This window comes from Mauremys reevesii, linkage group 3 (genome assembly GCF_016161935.1).
Source record: "Mauremys reevesii isolate NIE-2019 linkage group 3, ASM1616193v1, whole genome shotgun sequence".
In the NCBI taxonomy this organism is placed as follows: domain Eukaryota; kingdom Metazoa; phylum Chordata; order Testudines; family Geoemydidae; genus Mauremys; species Mauremys reevesii.
In genome coordinates this window covers 192,121,971-192,144,489 of record NC_052625.1, presented here as the reverse complement: position 1 = coordinate 192,144,489, position 22,519 = coordinate 192,121,971, and the positions used below count along the sequence as shown (strand labels likewise).

The 22,519-nt window shown below is 49.1% G+C and overlaps 1 long non-coding RNA gene across 1 annotated transcript; it reads left to right on the top strand.

Annotated features, from left to right (window-relative positions):
- Positions 1-3: 3 nt before the first annotated feature.
- On the top strand, positions 4-21,116 carry LOC120401075. The gene is made up of 3 exons (XR_005596268.1): positions 4-285; positions 4,404-4,448; positions 20,937-21,116. It is a non-coding gene; the product is annotated as an uncharacterized LOC120401075 (long non-coding RNA).
- The last annotated feature ends 1,403 nt before the right edge of the window (positions 21,117-22,519 follow it).

Here is a 22,519-nt window from a genome sequence, read left to right as displayed (position 1 = left end):
GCCAGTTTATTGTGGAATCTCACAGGGGTGGTGGATTTGCAGGCTCAGAGACAGCGCCTGTTCACATTGCCTACCACCCTGCCCCCAGAAAGAGGCTGGGGCCCCCATGGTGTGCTAGGTGCCATGTAGTGTCATGAGTTTATGAATGAATGGCTTAACCCTACTGCCTAATCTGCCCCTTCCCTGGCTAAGCAATGTCCCTGCTTGAGCCTTCGCCAATGGACAAGGAAGGACAGGGGCTGATACTGAGAAGGTGGGGGCAAGGGTTACAGATGGAACTGAGGGGTAAGAAATTGAGGTGTCTGTGTTTGGTGTGAGGAGTTGGGAAGGTCTGAGGGCAGTAGCCAATCAGAGCAGAGGGATTTGTAATAGCCAATCAGAGCAGAGGGGTGAAAGGATAGAGATCACATTTCAATTTACTATTAAAGGGACCGTGCAAGGATAACTCAGTAACAACCATATCCTGGGCTAATTAAACTCTGGAAGGCAGGAGAGTTCGGGAAACTGTTATTAATTTGGAACCCAGAAGAATCCACCATATTTAATAGTTAATAAGTACTGTTGTTATTGTTCACTTCCATCATTATAGATTTGCAGATTCCTGTACAAACATAGATTGACACATCCCATGCCCTGAACAGCTTACAAACTACAAAAGATTGGACGTGGGCTTATATTAGAGGATATGAGGGACTATTGGAGAGGACAGCAGGATGGGAAGGATTCCTAGAAGAAGTAGGTCCATTTTAGAGAGGAATATGAGGGCTGGGGCAGGGGGAGAACACTTGGTGGACAAAATAGAGAGACTTTTCCAAGCTTACGAGCAGCTTACATGTGTTTTATGGGTGACTCTTGCAAATACATCCTCTGGCACACATGCCTGAAACACTTCCATCACCCACATTTTAAAGTAGATGAGGATAAGTGGATTTTTTTTTTTAGCTGATCTGAAACTACCAATGCTCTAGATGCCAACCTGGGCACTGGGAAAGTAGGTTGGAATTGGCTGATTCCCCACCTAATCTTTTCTTCCTCCTCCTCCCAAAACACTTGCCACCCCTGACCTGCTACCAGACAGCCCGAGCCCTGCTGACTCTTTCAGCTGACATCAACACTGCCTGTAAAAGAGGAAGCATTGTAGTGCAGTGGTTTTCAACATTTTTCCATTTGCAGACTCTAAAAAATTTCAAATGGAGGTGAGGATCACTTTGGAAATCTTAGACTTAGTCCGGGACCCCCAGGTGTCTGCGGACCCCAGGTTGAAAACCACTGTGAACCCAGAATCAGCAGCACTTCCTTCTCCCCTACAGGTGGCACTACTGTTATGTCCCAAGTTACTGTGGAGCAGTGGTCCCCAGCCTTGTTTGTCTGGTGGGTGCCAGACGACGAGCCACAGAGGACCGTGGCAGCAGACGAGCATCCGCCGAAATGCCACCAACAAGCGGCGTCACCCAGAGGCGTCGACGACGAAATGCCACCGAATTTCGGCGGTGATGCCTCTGGATGATGCTGTTTGTTGACGGCAAGCAACATCATCCAGAGGCGTTATTTCGGCGGCATTTTGGCAGATGCTCATCTGCTGGCCAGTACGCGGGCGCACTTAGACATCCCAGTGGGTGCCATGGCGCCCGCGGGCACCGCGTTGGGGACCCCTGCTGTGGAGCTTGTTAAATCAAGGCACTTAGAGTCAGAAGGGAGGAAGATAAATTATTAGCATGTCTGCATAGTGTGACTCTTGCAAAGCAAAGGCTTACCAAGGTGGGAGCTATCTGAGTTGGAATCTGGCAGAGCGACTGGGACAGAATTAGTTACTGTTTGAAAGATAGGACACATTATAAAGAGTTGGGAATTTTTACTGCCATGAGAAGGCCAGGCTGGGACAAATGAGTACTCTGTATGAAACATATACACTGTATTTCTATTTCCAGTCAGTTTTTACTGTCTTTCCCTCTCAGTTCCTTTTTTCACAAGATTTGTTTTCCTCACCGGCTCCTCCCTGCTTCTTTGCTCAAAGTATTCCCTAAGTAACATTATTGCTTCATATTCCAGAGTTTGAGTTGAATCCTGGAACCCGGAACATTCATATAAGTTTCAAATTAAGCAAACACATTTGCCCATCTCTAAGTATTATATGATACACAGGCGTAGTGCAAATGGAATCCATGTGCCTAATAGGGAGATACTTCTTTAAGAGACCCCACTTGTAGTGCCGACAGACCCTGGTCATTGGCGGACAGGATGAAACCTAGGACTTCTGGAGCTTAGTGCATGCGCCTCTACTGTATGAGCTAAAAGCCAACTCGCTATTAGCTAACGCTGTCGAGCAGACTCGTTTAACTCTCTCTTTAAGTGGTCCCGGTGCCACTAGATGGGACAGAACAGGGGTCGGTTACACAGACATAAATAAATGTCTAGCATCAGGCTGTGTCTACAGGCTTCCACCAGCATAGCCATGTTAGTTGGAGGTGTGAAGACAAGTGAGCCCTGTGCCAGCAGAAGTCTGTAACACAGATGTAGCTATACTGGCAATGCTGTTACCGATATAACTTGTTTCTCTCATAGGGTGGTTTCACTGTAGAAAACACAGCTTTGCCTGTCTAGTTGCATCCACACTAGCAGCGCTTTGCCAGTGTATCAGTATTCCTATGCTGGTAAAACACTCGTATTTTAGACATATCCTGAACACAGCAAAGTTTGAAAGGCAAAAGATGGCAGTTAAAAGTTTCCATAAACTGTATTATCTTTTTACAATAGTCACACTAGAGAACTGTTGATGATTTTTTATCCCATCCTATGTTTAGAAGGCAGTTTGAATTTGTGTTGTTCTAATGCATAATCATGGGTCTGATTCCCGTCTGATGCCAATATTACTCTCGTGTAACTCTATTGACTTCAGTGGGGTTATTCCTGTATGAATGTTCCTGAGACTCCCCCCTGTGAGAGGAGAATCACGCCAAATAATTGTATTTATTTTACACTTACCCATTATGGCCTATTTTTGGTATGGCACTTAACCTTTTGACACCCCCCAAATAAGTATTATCTTAATAAATATGTCCCTTAAGTGAGCTGCATTTAAGTAAGCTCCATTGTATTCCAGCTGGTGGACTACAACACATATTTTCTATAAATAAAATTACCTTTATCTTCTAGGAAAATGTAGGTTTAGTTTAGTTCTCCACTGAAAAATAAAGAATAGCAATTCTCCTCCTAAAGAGGAAAAGCTTGGAAAAGAGAAGACTAAGGGGGGACATGATAGAGGTATATAAAATCATGAGTGATGTTGAGAAAGTGGATAAGGAAAAGTTATTTACTTATTCCCATAATACAAGAACTAGGGGTCACCAAATGAAATTAATAGGCAGCAGGTTTAAAACAAATAAAAGGCAGTTCTTCTTCACGCAGCGCACAGTCAACTTGTGGAACTCCTTACCTGAGGAGGTTGTGAAGGCTAGGACTATAACAATGTTTAAAAGGGGACTGGATAAATTCATAGTGGCTAAGTCCATAAATGGCTATTAGCCAGGATGGGTAAGAATGGTGTCCCTAGCCTCTGTTCGTCAGAGGGTGGAGATGGATGGCAGGAGAGAGATCACTTGATCTTTGCCTGTTAGGTTCACTCCCTCTGGGGCACCTGGCATTGGCCACTGTCAGTAGACAGATACTGGGCTAGATGGACCTTTGGTCTGACCCGGTATGGCCTTTCTTATGTTCTTATGTTCTTATACTAGTGTTGATATCACTGTTTCATAGATCCTTATTATCAAACCCCAGATCCAAACAACTCCAAACTTCCAGTGACTTCAGATTTGAACAAGATCAGATTTTTGTGGCTTGGGTCCATCTCTGCTATAAATAACGGGCTAGATTCTGAATGCACTTATACTAGTGTAAATCAGGAGTAACCCTATTGACATCAATGGGCTAATCCCTGTATTCCTGGACCTTGTGCAGTCATTTACATCAATGCAAAGTGTAATAAATGCTTCTGTTCTGGTTGGATAGCATTTTGCACTCAATTGCAACTCACTGTGCACAGATACAAATGCAAAGGAAGATTAGGCCCAATGTTTTAAGGTCTTGTTCAAAATAGATCATCACAATGAGAGCTGCTGGGTGCTGAGATCTTTTGAAAATCTGACCCTATTTTTGGGCACAAGACACTGGAAAATGTGTCTGTGAGCACTCTCAAAAATCTGGCACTTAACATCAATTGGAAGAATTTCCACTAGGGTGCGCAATATGAACAGTGTTTTCCCTCCTTTCTTTCTTGTGTGTTATCAGGCTATAAAAATGAATGTATGTTTCAAAGAGGAAGGGTTTGTAATTGTAGAGCTGTATTAACATACTGTGGATGAAATAATGAATCTGGAGACTTAGTCCAAAACTCCTGTCTTTTGTAGGGAGATGTGTGAGATATTTCCCATGGAATTCTGACCCAGCATAAGGTAACTTTTCATCAATGTTATGAAAGGGAGGAAGAAATTGCTTGTCATCCAATGTGCAGTTTTTATTTACATTAAAAAGGCATAAAAAGTGCTTGTCTCTGAGAAAACAAAAAAGTTGCATGATCCCAGCTGTGTTTTAGAATCTCCTGCTCACTATCTGTTTGACCTGGGACAAGTCATCTAAACTTCCATGCCTCCGTTTACCCATCTACAAAATGTGGACAGCAATGCTAACTTATTTCACAGAGGTGTAGTGAGGCTTAATTAGTTTATGTTGTAAAGTGCTGTGAGATCCCTGAATGACAAGTTGGTACTTTAAGGCTTGTCTACACTTGAAACACTACAGCTGTGCCGCTGCAGTGCTTCTGTGTAGACGCTGCCTACACTGATGGGAGGGGTTCTCTCATCAGTGCAGGTAATCCACCTGCCCTGGAGGCAGTAGTTAGGTTGACAGAAGAATTCTTCCACTGAAGTAGTGCTGTCTCTATGGGGATTTAGGCTGGCTTAACAATGCCACTCAGGGCTGTGGATTTTTCACACCTCTGAGTGATGTAGTTATGTTGACCTAATTTTCTAATGTAGGCCAGGCCTTATATTGGAGCGAGTGGAAACTAGTATAGGGCAGTGATGAGATCAGTACTGGAATACTGTGAATAATTCTGGTGTCCACATTTTAGAAAGGATGTTGAAAAAAGAGAGGGTGCAGAAAAGCACCACAAAAATGATTCAAGGTCTGGAGGTGCTCTGCAATGAGAGACTTAGAGCTCAGTGTGTTCAGTTTATCAAAAACGATTGAGAGGTGACTCCATTACAAGTATGTCAGTACCTTTGTGGGGAGAAAATGTCACCTTTAATCTAGTGGAGAAAGGCATGAGAAGAACCATTGGCTGGAAGCCAGACACATTCAGATTAGAAATTAGGCATAAATGTTTAACAGTGGGGGTGATTAATCACTGGAACACACTACCAAGCCAAACACAGGTTATTGGGCTCAATACAGGGGTACCTGCTAAAATGAAATGGCCTGTGCTATACGGGAGGTCAGACTAGATAATCTAATGGTCCCTTCTGGCCTTAAACTATGAATTTAGGCTATTTAGCTGAAGCACAGGTTTAAAAGAAACACGCACATGTACAACTCTCCTTCACAATGAAATATGTCCTGAATTATGAAATGCTGGAATATGAGCAGGGAATATGACAGGTCAAGTTACCGAGTAAGTATTCCCAGTGGCGATTCACTTTTGATGTAACCAGGGCAGTTTACACAGGAGTGCAGTGGAAACCTTCAAATGATTGGTTGCCTTAGCAACTTGTGGAAATCAAGTTCACACAAAGCAAGATAAAAGGGCTTTCCCCCACCCACCACAACGTAATGACAGGGAAAGAAGGGCCGATATGTTGATGATAAAAGACGGTTACTCACCTGTAGTAACTGTTGTTCTTCGAGATGTGTTGCTCCAATCCATTCCAGTTAGGGTGTGCGCGCCGCGCGTGCACGGCATCTCGGAACTTTTTACCCTAGCAACCCCGGCGGGCCGGCTGGCGCCCCCTGGAGTGGCGCCGCTATGGCGCTAAATATATACCTCAGCCGGCCCGTCCGCTCCTCAGTTCCTTCTTGCCGGCTACTCCGACAGTGGGGAAGGAGGGCGGGTCTGGAATGGATTGGAGCAACACATCTCGAAGAACAACAGTTACTACAGGTGAGTAACCGTCTTTTCTTCTTCGAGTGATTGCTCCAATGCATTCCAGTTAGGTGATTCCCAAGCCTTACCTAGGCGGTGGGGTCGGAGTGAGACGTGGCGGAGTGTAATACCGCAGAGCCGAAGGCTGCGTCATCTCGAGACTGCTGCACCAACGCGTAGTGGGAGGCGAAGGTGTGGACCGAAGACCAGGTGGCCGCTCGACAGATGTCCTGGAGCGGAACATTGGCCAGGAAGGCGGCCGACGAGGCGTGCGCCCTTGCGAGATTGTCCGCGAACCAGCCAGTCGTCTAGATACGGGTACACGTGGATCTGACGACGGCGGAGGGCTGCGGCGACCACCACCATGCATTTGGTAAAGACCCTCGGTGCGGTGGAGAGACCGAATGGCAACACAGCAAACTGGTAGTGGGTGTTGCCGACCACAAATCGGAGGTAACGTCGATGAGGAGGATAGATGGCGACATGGAAGTAAGCGTCCTTCATGTCGAGGGCGGCAAACCAATCTCCCGGATCCAGAGAGGGAATGATGGTCCCCAAGGTGACCATACGAAACTTGGGCTTGAGCAGGAACTTGTTCAGCTCGCGAAGGTCCAGGATAGGACGTAGCCCGCCTTTCGCTTTGGGGATAAGGAAATAACGGGAGTAGAATCCCCTGCCCCGCCTGTCTTGAGGCACTGCTTCTATGGCACCCACGCTCAACAGAGTCTGGACCTCTTGTAAGAGGACTTGCTCGTGAGAGGGGTCCCTGAAGAGGGACAGGGAGGGTGGGTGGGAAGGCGGAGGCGAAACAAATTGAAGGCGGTATCCCGACTGGACTGTTTGCAGCACCCAGTTGTCCGATGTCAAATGGGACCACGCCGAAAAGAAATGGGAAAGGCGGTTGTAAAACAAGGGGGTAGGATCCGGTAGGGAGAGAGATGGGCCGTCCTCGAGCGTCCCATCAAAAAGCGGACTTGGCCCCCTGGGGAGCCTTGGACGAGGCCTGCCCCTGGTTCCGCCGATTGCCCGACGGGCGACGGCGGTTCTGGGCCGGTCGCCGGCTAGCATACGGCCGATAGCGCTGTTGGTAGCGGGAGGGTTGCGGCCGGAAGGGTCTGCGCTGCGTCGCCGGCGTGTGCATCCCGAGCGTACGGATGGCGATGCGACCGTCCTTCAGGGTCTGGATCCGAGAATCCGTCTTTTCGGAAAACAGACCCTGGGTGTCGAAAGGGAGGTCCTGGAGAGTATACTGCACCTCCGGCGGCAGGGTGGAGGATTGCAGCCAGGAGATGCGCCTCATCGTCACGCCGGATGCCAAGGTCCGAGCCCCGGAGTCCGCGGCGTCGAGGGCGGCCGTGATAGAGGACCTGGAGGACTTTTTTCCCTCCTCCAACAAGGCCGAGAACTCCTGGCGAGATGTTGATGGCAGGAGCTCCGTGAACTTCGCCAGGGACGTCAGGATGTCAAAGACGTACCTGGCGAGAAGGACCATAATGTTCGCAATCCGCATTTGTAAGCCCCCTGCGGAGTAGACCTTACGGCCGAGCAGGTCCATGCGTCGGGCGTCCTTGGACTTGGGCGCAGGGGCAGGTTGGCCGTGTCTCTCACGGTCGTTAACGGATTGAACGACCAGGGAGTCCGGGGTTGGGTGGGAGTAGAGGTACTCATAGCCCGTTGGGGGGGCTGAGTACTTACGCTCGACCCCGCGTGCTGTGGGTTGAATGGAAGCGGGGGTCTGCCAGAGCGTAGTGGCGTTTTTTTGAATTGTCCGCACGAAGGGCAATGCCACTCGGACGGGAGTGTCCGCGCCCACCACATTGGTGATCGGGTCCTCATCCTCTTGGACCTCCGCGACGGGAGACCCATGGCCGCCGCCACTCGCGAAGCAGGTCCTGGAAGGCCCGGTCAATGGGCGGGGCTCGTTGGCGCAGCACCTGCCACCGCCGTCCGGCGAGGACGATGAAGAGACGCCCTGCCCGATTGGTTCTGGCACCGGGGCTGGTGGTTGAGCCTCCGCTTGTCGTGCGGTGTGGCTAATTGACGGTCCGAGGAGCGGAGGCTCGTGCGGAGGAGAGGGATGCGGCAGGCTAACTGTCGCCTCGGGGACCCTGGTCCCGTGGTCACATCCCGCAGCGAAAAGGGGTGCCCTGCGCCTCATGATGCGCCCAGGGGACCCAGTAGCCCCACTGTTCATGATGGAGTCCTTGCGGGGTCGGCAACTGGTGGGCGGTATCATCTGCACCGGAGGCCACCGATGCTGGGCGGGATGGCCAAGGCGGTGCCGAGGCGCCGAGGGATTGAACCGCTGAGGACGGGAGTCCCTCCGCCGACGGAGCCGAGGGTCGATACGAGTAGCGCCGGCTGGACGGTGATCGTGACCGTTGGCCACCGCGGCGCCGGGAGCTCGACCGGCGCCGGGAGCTCGACCGGGACCGGGATCTGCGGTGCCGGGAATGACTTCGCGAGTCGCGGTGTCGTGAACGGTGTCGGGATGGAGACCTCCGGCGGTACCGACGGTACGGTGACCTGGACCTGGATCGGTGCCGGGAGTGCGACCGGTACCGAGATTGAGAACGGTACCGGGACTCAGACCGGCGTCGGGATGGTGCTCGGTGCCGGGATGAGGAGCGGCGTCGAGATCCCGAACGACGGGACGGTGACCTGCGCCGGGACCGGGACCGGGACCGGGACCGGGAGCGCCTTCCATGCCGTTCGTCCAGAGAGGGCGGCCGTGTCATTCTGGCCGGTTTCCCCACTGATGCGACAGCCCGCACCGGCGGTGCCGGGGGCTGGAGGCTCGGTGCCTCTATGAGCCGGATTAGCTCACGTGCGGAGGAGAACGTCTCCGGCGTCGATGGCAGCCTTGGCTCTACCACGGTCGGTGCCGGGGAGCGCGGCGATGCCGGACTCGACGGCGCTTGCGGTGCCGGAGTCGAGGGCCCAGGGCACGCTTTACGCACGGCCGCAGCCACTCTCGTGGCGTCCTCCGTGCGGGCTTTTGCCACTGCTTTCACCAGCTGCTGATTGTCTGAAGGTGAAAGCGAGCGGCGCCGGGTCTTCTTGGCCGCCGGCTTAGGTACCGGGGCCGCGGTGCCGGAACGGCTCGGTGCCGCGGGTGCACTCTGCACCGATGAAGCCCTCGGTGCCGGCGCGGACGGTGCCGGGGGTTGGAGGGATGCCTCCATAAGGAGCTGTTTGAGGCGAATGTCTCGCTCCTTACGGGTCCGCGGCTTGAAAGCTGAGCAGATAGCGCACTTGTCCGTGCGGTGTCCTTCGCCCAGGCAACGGAGGCAAGAGCCGTGAGGGTCACCAACCGGCATAGGCCTCTGGCACGCTGCGCAGGGCTTAAAGCCCGGTGCCTTGGGCATGAGCCGCACTGGGAAGGAAAGGGAGGAACTACCCCCCTTATCCTTACCTAAATTACTAACTAACTAACTACTGAACTAACTATACTAACACTAAACAAACTATGTACAAGAAAAAGTAGCGAGAGCTAGGGTTGTGGAGGACAGAGAGCACTCCACAGTTCCAACTGGCCGTCACGGGCGGTAAGAAGGAACTGAGGAGCGGACGGGCCGGCTGAGGTATATATTTAGCGCCATAGCGGCGCCACTCCAGGGGGCGCCAGCCGGCCCGCCGGGGTTGCTAGGGTAAAAAGTTCCGAGATGCCGTGCACGCGCGGCGCGCACACCTAACTGGAATGCATTGGAGCAATCACTCGAAGAAGAACATTAAATGTTCAGATTTAAGGGCCTTTTTCATTAATATCTGGAATCTACTTTTTCAAAGTTAGGTATTTATGAAGCACTGATAGCTAAGAACCATAATTTTTCTTCACTGTGATATGATCTCGTTATTATTTGTAGTATGTCTAGGAGCCCTAGTCATAAATCAGGACCCCATTGTGCTAGGTGCTGCACAAACAGCACAGAAAGGCAGTCCCTGCCCTAAAGACTTTACAATCTCATATTTGTTCATTAGTAAATAATTTGGTATAAAGAGAGAAACTTGCACTTCTGGGGATGGCTACTTTATACATTCTTTTTATGAAAGCCGCTTAAATGAGCTGCTGTGCGACATTTGCTCTGGGAGAAGATATTGGAATCATCTTTATGGTGCACTGATTCTGCCACTGACATTGGCAGCAGCACGAGCAGTGGAGTGGAAAAACAAACAAGAGCCTGATCTTAGAACTCTGTGTGTGTTGTGTGCTCCAGACTGCTCTGACCCAGGTTCCACTATGTTTTCTGAAGACAAAGGATGCATTTAAGCTTACTGCATTGTAATTAAAGGGTTATCCTGGCTGTCAGGTGTCTTATGAATATACATCCCAGTAACACATGTACCCAAACTCTGCTACTGTATTTCTCGGGGGAACATTTATTTCTGGCAATCCCATAAAAGGCATACTGCAGCAAGTCTTAGAGAAGAATGCCATCTGAAATTGTACCCCATCAGAGCAATTCTGCTGAGAAATCGAGTTCAAAGACGTCCAGATCCCTCAGGAGGAGACAATTACGTCAAACCTTGCTGAATAGATGACTACGTACCTGTTTAAGAACCAAAGCATTACAGAGACCATTTTCGGCCTTCAGGCAGTCATTTGCTGCAGTGCACAGACACATTTCCCAGTGGCGGGATGAAAGGAAAACTTTCACCCCATTTTTTTTTAAAACTGCACATTATGTCATCGCTAGAAAGAGCCCTGTTAAAGGTAATAATTGGAGATATACCAATCTCCTAGAACTAGAAGGGACCTCGAAAGGTCATCGAGTCCAGCCCCCTGCCTTCACTAGCAGGACCAATTTTTGCCCTAGATCCCTAAGTGGCCTCCTCAAGGATTGAACTCACAGCCCTGGGTTTAGCAGGCCAATGCTCAAACCACTGAGCTATCCTTCCCCTGTTGCTACTATTGATTAAACAAACCTTAAGTGATAGTTTGTATCAGTATGCATTAACCCTGTAATTTCAGGACTTCACTTTAACTTTGTCATGATGATTTAAACCAGACGTCTTGAGTTGCAGTTAACATACAGTGTGCATTTTACTTGTTTTCTTAGTGTGAAACTACTCAGCACAAAAAGAACAGGAGTACTTGTGGCACCTTAAAGACTAACAAATTTATTTTAGCATGAGCTTTCGTGAGCTACAGCTCACTTCTTCAGATGCATAGAATGGAACACACAGACATTTTTGGTTGCTCTCAACTGAGGCTTTAATAGCAGAAAGTATATTTTATTTCCCACTCCCTAGGCAGACAGTATGTTTTGTCAATTTCCCCTTTAGACAGTGAATGTTTTACTGTAGATCACAACTTGGGGAAATACTATATCAAGAGTAAATGTGATTTTATCCAACTTAATTCTCTTTCCACCAGCGACACTGAGGCCTGGTCTACACTAGGACTTTAATTCGAATTTATCAGCGTTAATTCGAACTAACCGCTCAACCGTCCACACCAGGAAGCCATTTAATTCGAACTAGAGGGCTCTTTAGTTCGAATTTGGTACTCCACCCCGGCAGGTGGAGTAACGCTAAATTCGCACTTGCTAGCTCGAATTAGGCTTGGTGTGGATGCTAATCGAACTTAGTAGCTCCGGGAGCTATCCCACAGTGCACCACTCTGTTGACGCTCTGGACAGCAGTCCGAGCTTGGATTCTCTGGCCAGCCACACAGGAAATGACCCGCGAAAATTTGAATTCATTTTCCTGTCTGGGCGGTTTGAATCTGACGTTCTGGTTGCACATCGGGGCGAGCTCCGCAGCACCTGCAACGATGCAGAGCTCTCCAGCAGAGGAGTCCGGGCAATCCCAGAATAGAAAGAGGTCCCCAGCATGGACTGACAGGGAAGTCATGGATCTGATCGCTGTGTGGGGCGAGGAGTCTGTGCTCTCGGAGCTGCGCTCTAGCAAGCGGAACGCGAAGACCTTCGAGAAGGTCTCTAAAGCCATGAAAGAGAAAGGATACAGCCGGGATGCGATGCAGTGCCGCGTGAAAGTGAAGGACCTAAGACAAGGGTATCAAAAAGTCAGAGCGGCAAACGGACGCTCCGCCGCTTCTACGAGGCACTGCATGCCATTCTAGGTGGGTCTGCCACCACTGCCCCACCAGTGACGGTGGACTCCGAGGACGGAATAGTGTACCGGGACAGTTCCTCCTCCATGTTCGCCGATGGGGAAGATGAGGAAGGGTCTTTTGAGGACGGCGCAGGCGACATCGAACCCACTCCCGCTTTCCCTGACAGCCAGGATCTCTTCATCACCCTCACAGAGATCCCCTACCAACCGTCCCCGCCCGTGAACCCGGACTCGGAATCAGGGGAAGGCTCAGGCGGTAAGTGCTACAAACAGGGAAACATTTATTTTTTAAGAAACAGGTATATATATAAAAAATAGAAATACCATATAAAAAATTTTAAATATCAAATTATACAAACAGTAGGTCTACACATATAGGGATCGAGCAATAATCCTCTGGGGACAGTTCAAAAAAGCTCTCAGAGAGCAGCTGGAAAAGCCTCAGCAGGAGGTTTCTTGGGAGAGGTGCTTTATTGGGTGCTCCGTGGAAGCACACTCTTCCGCGCCAGGCCATCCGAAGGTAAAGGAGAAGCATCGCCTCTACGAGCATGGCAGCGTATGGTCCTGGTCTGTGCAGGGCTTCTGTTAGCATCCGCTCTCTCTGAGTCCGCCTGACACGCCTCAGGGTAATGTCGTTCTGGAAGTGCTGCATCTAATTAGGGGAATTAGTGTACTGTTACTATTGTGAATGGTAGACTTTTACTTTGCATAAGAATGACCCTCGCTTAACAGACTTTTACTTTGCATAAGAATGACCCTCGCTTAACAGACTTTTCCTTTGCATAAGAATGACTCTCGCTTAACAGCCACGTGTTGGATGCCACAGAGGAAAAGCATCCATTGATCTTTCCCGTGCACTGGCGGTAGGGGCTGCAAAAGGGTCATCTTTTCTGCTTTGCACATTGCCTTTAGCAGGAGAGCACAGCTAACCAGTAACTGATAAGCAGTATGTACTGTAAAGCTTACCAGGACTTTGTGCAAGAGGGATGCAGCTGTCTCTCCTCGCTTGTGCGCTATCCAGTGCAATGGCGCCGCCAATGAGAGCGTATTCCGAAATCTCGGACTAGTTCTGAGATCTCCTGAGACTTGGTTCCCTCTTTGGTCTTGTTAACTGAAACTGACTAGACTGTGTTTACTGTTGGCAAACATGTATGTGTTCAAGGAAATCACCTACTTTTTCGCATCACACAGCTTCGTCTCCTTCCCGGACTGCCCCGGCATCCCCCTCGCAGAGGCTGGCTCAGATTAGACGCCGAAAGAAAAAGACTAGGGACGACATGTTCCAGGAACTGATGGCCTGCTCCAGAGCGGAGGCGGCAGAGCAGAGACAGTGGAGGGAGACCCTGTGTCAGCAGCATCGCACACACCTGGAACGGGAGGATAGGTGGCGGCAGGAAGACCAGCAGGCGACTCAAACGCTGCTTGGTCTAATGAGGGAGCAAACGGACACGCTCCGGCGCCTTGTAGATGTTCTGCAAGACCGCAGGCAGGAGGAGAGAGCCCCTGCAGTGCATCTGCAACCGCCCTCCAACGCCAAGAAGTCCTGTCCCCTCACCCAAAGTTACAAGAAGGAGGCGGTAGGGGCCGTGAGAACTGTCCCTGCACCGCAGCAGACCGATAATGTTCGAGACAACTCTGGCGCTGTAAATTTGTACAAGCTCTGTCCTTACAGCATCAACCAGTCCCAACTCCAAGTTTAAACCCCCCACTGTGTACTACATTATTAAAAGTGGTTTGGTGTTACTCACTGTTTCCGTCACGTTTCTGGTGTCAGAAGACTTTCTGTGGGTGTGGGTGGGGGGGTTGAATTGTAATTTCAGTGCATAGCCCACAGTGCCATGGTACAGACTTGGGTGCAGGGTCAACTGCAGGGCACACACAGACTGCAGTCACTAGGCACCAGGGACAGTCTGTGTGGTGTATGCTGCCCCGGGTCTTTCCTTGATGTGTATGCTTGTCCAGGGTCCTGGTGCCTGCCATCCCCGAATGTAAAGGCAGGCTTCCCTTCACATGCACTTGGACCGTAGCCACGATCCTCCCCGGTGCCCTGAGCCCCAAAAAGAGACCTCATCCAGGGGCAGATACTCACCCTTCCCCCACACCCCTCACCCCTTCCAACGCCCAAACCCACAGCCGTCATGTTAACCCCAATCCAAAGACGGCACCCCTCGCCCCTTCCTGCAAACCCACCCATTCCTGCAACCCTCCCCCTACATGCACAACCACCGTAAACCGTCCCCCACCCCACAGACCTATGTAGGAGCAGGAGGCTGTCCGTCCTCTTTTGGACAAGCGGTCTGTACATCAGTGCACACCTTACCCAGCACAGAATGCTTCCATGTTTCAACCAAGAAACAGAAATGCAAAGTCAACGAAAGATTTATTATTAATTACTGAAACATGTCCTTAGTTTTAAAACATCCTTTGGAAGTGGGGGAAACTTGGTTTGTGATCAGGCTCTCTTAAAATCAAGTGGACAGTCACAGGTTACCCTGCTCTGCGAAGAAACTCACTTTCAAAGCCTCCCTGATGTATATCGCTTCCCGCTGGGATATTCTCTCAGCACGGGTGTCTGGTTGATCGTAAACAGCAGCCAGGCGATTTGCCTCAACCTCCCAAGCGGCCAAAAAGGTCTCGCCCTTGCTCTCACAGAGATTGTGGAGCACACAGCAAGCAGCAATAACTACGGGGATATTTTTTTGCTGATGTCCGAGCGAGTCAGTAAGGTCCGCCATCTCCCCTTGAGACGTCCGAAAGCACACTCCACCACCATTCTGCACTTGCTCAGCCGGTAGTTGAAGAGTTCCTTTTCACTGTCCAAGGCGCCTGTATAGGGCTTCATGAGCCAGGGCATTAGCGGGTAGGCCGGGTCCCCGAGGATCACTGTAGGCATCTGCACATCCCCAACCGTTATTTTGTGGTCCGGGAAGAAAGTACCTGCCTGGAGGCGTCTAAACAGACCAGAGTTCCTGAACACACGCGCGTCATGAACCTTGCCCGCCCACCCGACGTTGATGTTGGTAAAACGTCCCCTATGGTCCACCACAGCTTGCAGCACCATTGAAAAGTAGCCCTTTCGGTTAATGTACTCGCTGGCCTGGTGGGCTGGTGCCAGGATAGGGATGTGAGTCCCATCTATAGCCCCACCGCAGTTTGGGAATCCCATCGCGCGAAGCCATCTATGATGACCTGGACATTTCCGAGTCACTACCTTTGAGAGCAGTTGCTCAACGATTGCGTGGGCTACTTGAATGACAGCAATCCCCACGGTAGATTTGCCCACGCCAAAGTGGTTCGCTACTGACCGGTAGCTGTCTGGCGTGGCAAGTTTCCAGAGAGCTATAGCCACTCGCTTCTGCACACTCAGGGCTGCTCGCATCCTTGTGTCCTGGCGCTTCAGGGCAGGGAACAGCAAGTCACAGAGTTCAAGGAAAGTGCCCTTACGCATCCTGAAGTTTCGCAGCCACTCTGTGTCATCCCAGACCTGCAGCACTATGCGGTCCCACCAGTCTGTGCTTGTTTCCCGGGCCCAGAATCGCCGTTCCACAGCATGAACGTGACCCATTGCCACCATGATCTCCACTGCGCGGCGTACCCTGCTTTCTGAGACGTCTGTGCCACTCTCCTCACCACGCTGCCGGAGCCTCCTCGCCCGGTTTCTCAGCAGCTGACTATGGAAGAGGTGGACGATAAGATGCGAGGAGTTGACAACGGCCATAAGTGCAGCGATGATTGCAGCGGGCTCCATGCTCGCAGTGCTGTGGCGTCCGCGTTGTAACCGACCAGACAAGGGCGCGAACAGATTTCCCGCCGGCGCTTTCAAGGAAGAGAGGGAGGGCGTGATTGACGGTTCAATGACGACACTAACCCAAAACCACCGTCGGCACATTTTTCCCCCCAGCATGCATTGGGGGGAAATCCCAGAAGTCCAATGGGCAGCGGGGAGTGCGGGAACTGTGGGATAGCTTCCCACAGTGCACCGCTTCCAAAGTCGAAGCTGGCCCCGTGAATGTGGACTCAGAAGTTCGAATTTGTGTATTTAGTATGGATACACAAATTCGACTTATTAAGGTCGAATCCACAAATTCGACTTAAGTAGATTCGAAATAGTCCTGTAGTGTAGACAAGGCCTGAGTTACTCCTGTTTTACACAGGTGTAAGTGAGAGAAAAATCTTGCCTTTAAAGAGTTGTTTTTTAATTTAAAATAAATGTATTTGCTAGTCAAATAAGAGGTGAGATAGGAAAGTCCAAAAAGCCACCAAAAAGCCAGCCTGGCGTACAATTAAAAAATCCTACTTCTGCATCCACTGTTTGAAACATTTGTTACATGCCTTACTTTGGAAGTACAGTTAATTGTTAATTTATGCTGCATAACAGAATCATTCTAATGAGTAACTGAATGAATATAGTAAACACACACACAACACATTATTTTTTCCAGTGATAGGTTTTTATTACTTTAACATACACTAGCAAATGTTCTATTACACATTTTGTCAAAATAACAGTCCTAGCAATATGGCAACTTCCTGCAGCCTCTGCTATTAACTGAGAGCTCAGGCATGCAGGGCAGTTTGTGGTGCAGAAGAGCATGTGTGTCAAACAGATGGGCAAGCATCCACTGTACTGAAAATGTACTACATGTCCTTAAAGTATCTTTGATAAAACCACAGTCAGCTGCATAGAGGCTCTGATGCAATTTCACTTAAATCAGTTTTACATCATTGACTTTCAGGGCAGCTGTGGGAGCTCAGTCAGAGGCAGATTAAGATCTCCTGGGGCCCCAGGTCAGAAACTGTGCCCCCCACCCCTTCCCCCCTCCCACGGCTCCACCTCATTCCACCCCTTCCCCCAAGGTCTAGCTCCTCATTCGGCCCACAGCCATGCCCCATTCTGCCCTTCCCCTGCAGCCCCACCCCTGTTCCACCCACAGCCCTGCCCTATTCTGCCCCTTCATCCACGGCCCTACCACCCACTCACTCCTTTCTGCCCCCAAGCTTGTCCAGCCCCGGGCTGTGGTGGGGTAAGATTTTTCCAGGGGTCCGTGCGATAATCTGCCACTGAGCTCAGCACTTCTGAGCATCAAGCCACATTTATTTAGATTCCTAACTATGGATTTCTGTGCTCATCTTTGGGCACCCCATTTTGCCAGTCTCGAATCCCCTGGGTATCATTCTATTACAGTTCCTGATCCTGCAAGCCCTCAATATGTGTTCAACGCCCACTGAAGTCCAGTAGGAGCTCACGAAATCCCCCATGAGCAAGCAAAAATGCCCCTGCTGATTTCAAGCACCAGATTAAATGTGACCTAGGGTTGTCACTGTGGTGTAAGCAGCAGTGACATGGTTGATTTTGTTCCCTGTGTGCCTCATATTTACATTGCTAAGAGTGTGTCATCAGCTGCCATTTTGTGTTCAGTGCCTATGCCACACACCACAGAAGATAGGCACATACTGGGCTCTCTCTCATGGAGATCTTACTTTTGCTTTTCCTTGTCTTCTTCTTAACTTCAATGAGTTGTTCCTAGTGGAAGTGTATGGTAGCTGTTTGTGTGGGGCAAGCATAGTACTCACCTGCCCTGAAAACATGGGGTTGGCATGAGGAAACCCTTCTCTTGTTATGGCCTGGGAGCCTATTCTAGTGACTATTCTGAGGCGGAGGTTGAGGATTATCCATTTGGAGCCAGAATGCCAGGGGAAAGCTGAATTTGGAGGGTGAACAGAAGAACACCTTCAAAATCATTCTGTTTTCCAAACAGCTAAAAACAAATACAGAGTCCTGGTGGAACTTGAAGTCAAGTTAGTAAGAGAGCCCTGTTGTCATGGTAGGATCACAGACAGGCAGGACAAAAAGGATTATTACATCACCTACTCCTCCTTGCTGCTAGTTAAGCCCTGTTCCCCGGCTACCATTAGAACTGCAAGTGATGGGGAAGCAGGTCGTGGATAATGTCAAAGACTAGAACTTCATTCTCTTTTGCATTGCAGAGGGATGTAATCACTGCAACATCACATATTTGAAATCATATTAGCTGATGCTATGTTTATGGAGTCATTTATAGTGTTTTATCTTCTTTCTCCCCAGTTTTATTTTTTTAAAGAATGCAAACCACTATACATTTACTGTAATGATCATGATATATCCCACGCATGCATGGCTGTCCGTATGAACTAGCAAGCAGACTTTCTTTGATCTTTATAGTCTCGCTAGTCAAAACTGTAAATTGACTTTCCTGATAGTTTTTTTGTTTCTTTTACAGTCAAGGAACAATGTGCTGTAGAGACCCTCTTGTGGTAAAAATGTACTATTCAAAGAGAAGCTCCAATGATAAGCTATAACACTAAAGCACTGGGAACATTGGCCTTTTGCCACCCTATAATTAGTCCGCTCCACCCTTTCTTGGTTTGTGTAGTATGTAGGAATTGGGCAATATCCCTTTAAATAGTTTGGGAGCCTTCTAATAGCCCTCACTGTCTTTGATGTTTTAGAAGCCTCCAGAACCCTGCTAGAGCAACAGTGTATATATGTAGCAAGCCTTCCATATTGTATATAGTTAGTAAACATGGATATGTGGATCCTGCTATGTCCATGTGGTACCTTCGTATTACAGTGTTGTGGAAAGAGCAAAAGACACAAAAGTTTGGTTTTATTAGCAAAAACAAAGTTAAGGTCCAACCTTCTTCCCAAGCTTGGATGCTCCTGGGGTTCCTCCCTCAGGACTACTCAGCCCACACTCCATATCTCCTTTCTCTCTCAAGAGCCACTCCTACCTCCTCTATATTCTGGTGGGATAATGAGGCACCTGTCTCACTGAGTAGCTGTACTAATATAACCCTGCACAGTAGAATCAACACCTGTCCATAGAGTGAGTGGGGGTTCAGGCAAACACTGCCAGCTGTTACATTTCAATTGTGACTACATTACTCTAGCTGGAACAGCTACCACACACTCTTACTTAAGGTTCTGATCCAAAGTCTATTGAAGTCAGTGGAACTTGTTCAATTGACTTTGAGTACTTTTTGGATCTAGGCCTAAATCCCTCCTAAACAGTTCTCTTCTGTGATGCCCAAAGGAAATGGGTCAATAATAACATTAATTTAAAATATATTAACTTGAAAAAATAAACAATCTTAGTTGCTCTGGGGATCCCAGTGCTTCCTTGCTAGGCCATGTCTTTCATATCTAGACTGTAAATTCTTCAGAGCAAGAGCTTACTTTATTTTGTATCTTGTACCATGGCAACCAAATGTTTGAAAAATAAGTATCAAATAATAATATGTGATTGTCTGGAGATTCCTGCATTCCATAATCATATGATATATTAGAAGTCGGCCTGACCCTACATTGCTTCCCCCCCAAAAAACTTTGAGCTTCAGAATCCAAATTTCACATATTTTTATTATTGCAATAGTGCCTAGGTACTGTGCAAAGCCATTAGAAACAGTCCCTGAATAAACAAGACACACAGCACAGAGATTAAGACCCAGATCCACAAAGGTACTTAGGTGTTGCTCTGTTCACAGCCAAAACCCAGACCTTGCCCATGAAAAACCGATCGAAGAGAGCCCAGAATAGTTAATGGGGGAGGGCACTCCTGTGGATGTGTGTTCAAGTCTCTTTTCATGAGCAAGAATTTGATCCTGGGTTCCCCACATCCCAGGTAGGTGCTCTAACCTGTGAGCTATTAGCTATCTGGGGAATCATGCACTCTGGTTTTCATGAAAACGGTCTGGTTTTCAGCTGCTAGGGCATGAGCTAACTAAGCAACTAACCTGGCATAGGCCGCTAACTCCTGGAGAAGGTTTACAGCTGAGTGGAGGGAGGCACCACAACCCGTCTGTCAAGGACTAAAAGGCCAGATCAATGAAAGTTAGGCACCTAAATAACATTAAGGGTCTGGGTCAAAGCCGCTCCCTTTTTCTCTGCATTTCCTACAAGTAAGCTTAGCCAGTTCCCCACTAAGCTTGCTAGCTTTTGAAGCACAGTATCAGAAGCCTGGATTCCCAACTCCGGGGTGAGGATAAAAAATGTTTTCACTAGGAGGGTGGTGAAGCACTGGAATGGGTTACCTAGTGTTTGTATCCAGGGTTTTGCATTGGTCCAGTAGAGTAACCCTTAAGTGCTCTGGTGGAATCATAGAATCTCAGGGTTGGAAGGGACCTCAGGAGGTCATCTAGTCCAACCCCCCTGCTCAAAGCAGGACCAATCCCCAGCTAAATCATCCCAGCCAGGGCTTTGTTAAAAACCTCTAAGGAAGGAGATTCCACCCCCCCACCCCCGGTAACCCAGTCCAGTGCTTCACCACCCTCCTAGTGAAACAGTGTTTCCTAATATCTAACCTTTAGCAACTCATGAGATCCGCTTCTAAAATCATGTTCCCCCTTCCATGCACACACTCGCTGGAGGGTCCCATTGGACCTCCCATGTAATACATTGAGTCAGCATCCTAGCCCTTAGTGCTGCATTGAATGTGTTCTCTCTTCATTGTTTAGAAGGGACCTATTATGGTTGGGGAATGGTTGTAGGAGGAGGTGGAGCCTGTATGGCTATTTGAGGGAGAATTGCTGAGATGACATAAGTTAAGAAACTTCATTGCAAGCCTGGGGAGCCAGTGTTGTGACAGTGGATGTGGGGAAGCACAACTTCTATTCAAGTCACTTGCTGCTGGAAGATCCTTTCTATCCTCATACTGATTTATTGTCTTGATCTTTTGTTCCCCTCTAGGTCTGATGTTTTTTCCACTTAATTTCTTTGGTCCTTGAAGCTCCTCTTGAACAAGGGAACAGGAACTGTTGATGAAAGGACTCAAACAGCCTCTTAAAGGTATAGATGGTAACTCTTACTTAAACATTGAGGTTTTAGAATGTTAATGAAACAAAATGATTAAATAAATCACTGAAATAAATGAGCTGACACACAGGCAGCACGATCCAATATATCTCTTAACTTACCTCTTCGGTGGAACCAGTACGTATCCTTTCCCAAACACTGATTCTGGACTGATGATTAAAGAGAGAAAATACCCATTCCCTGGAGGAGTTTCCTTGCCTTCTAACTAATTTACACACACAAGCACGAGGCAGGCATTCATCTTCCAGCCAGTCAGATGTTGTGCATGATATTCTTCACATCGTAAGAAATTTATACTTTCTGTCAAACAAGGAGCAGGCAAAACACTGGGCAATTGATGCCATAACCCTTCCCATACACATTTGTGCTTCTTACTAAAAACATCAGGGGCCTTTTCGACTTGTGTGTCCTATCTGAACAAAGAGAACCATTGCCACTGCCTATCAGCCCTGTTAATGTGCTGCCAGGGGTTGAGTAAAGAGGCCAACGGCTAAGATGACAGTAGTTCCAAGTTTGCTGATTGCTGACAGTTTAGAGAGGGGTAAACTAGAGCATTGGTTCTCAGTTGTTTTTGTTCTTTTCTTGATCCACAATGTTGCCTCTTTTTATCCACACACCCACCCCCATTTTTTCATCCATGACTCCAAACCCCAGAATCCTTTGTGTAAGCGGGGGAATGGTCCCACTATTGTGGGGAACGTTCCTGACTTCTGCACTACCCCAGTGAAATGGGCTAGCGGAAGGATCTGAGTCCTCGCTCCTACTTCCCAGAGGCCTCCCTGCCCTCGAGGACTCCCCGTCCACACTCCTGTCTGGCAGGGTCCTCGTAACCCCAACAAGGCTGGGCCCAGGATTCCTGGGGGGCTCGACCCTCAACCCTGCTGCGATCACCTAGGACAGGGGCTAGGGTGTCCCCTGGGGTACTCTCTCTGCACTGGGCACTTCCCTGACCCACTGATCGATACATACAATTTAAAGCAAATGCAAGTTATTTAATGGACAATTAATTAAAAAAAAGAATAAGGAAAAATGGGAGAGGTTAAAGGAAAACACATCACCCCACTCTGTGGCAGGGAACATTACAAACAGCGTCTCTGGAACATCAGGGCACTTCACAGTCTGTTCCTTGTAGGTCCCAGGCTTTCTTCTCAGGCCCTGGCTGTGCTGCAGGGATGCTGTGGGTTGGACACTTGCAATGGTGGTGGCCACACACCTCCGGGCTTTGGGTGGTGGGACCCTTCTTCCAGCGTCAGCCCCCCGTCAGGTTAAGATCCCCCTCCCAGTCTGGCCTGCAAGGACCCTTGGCTGGGAGTGTCTTTCTGCGCTGGGCCCTTTGCCCAGGGTCTCCCCTTGGCTGGCCCCTGTTGCTCACCACACCTGGCTTCAGCTCCAGCTCTAGCCCCAGCTCCACTGTTCTAGCTCCGGCTCCACTCTGCCTCAGCACGGCTGCTGCTCTG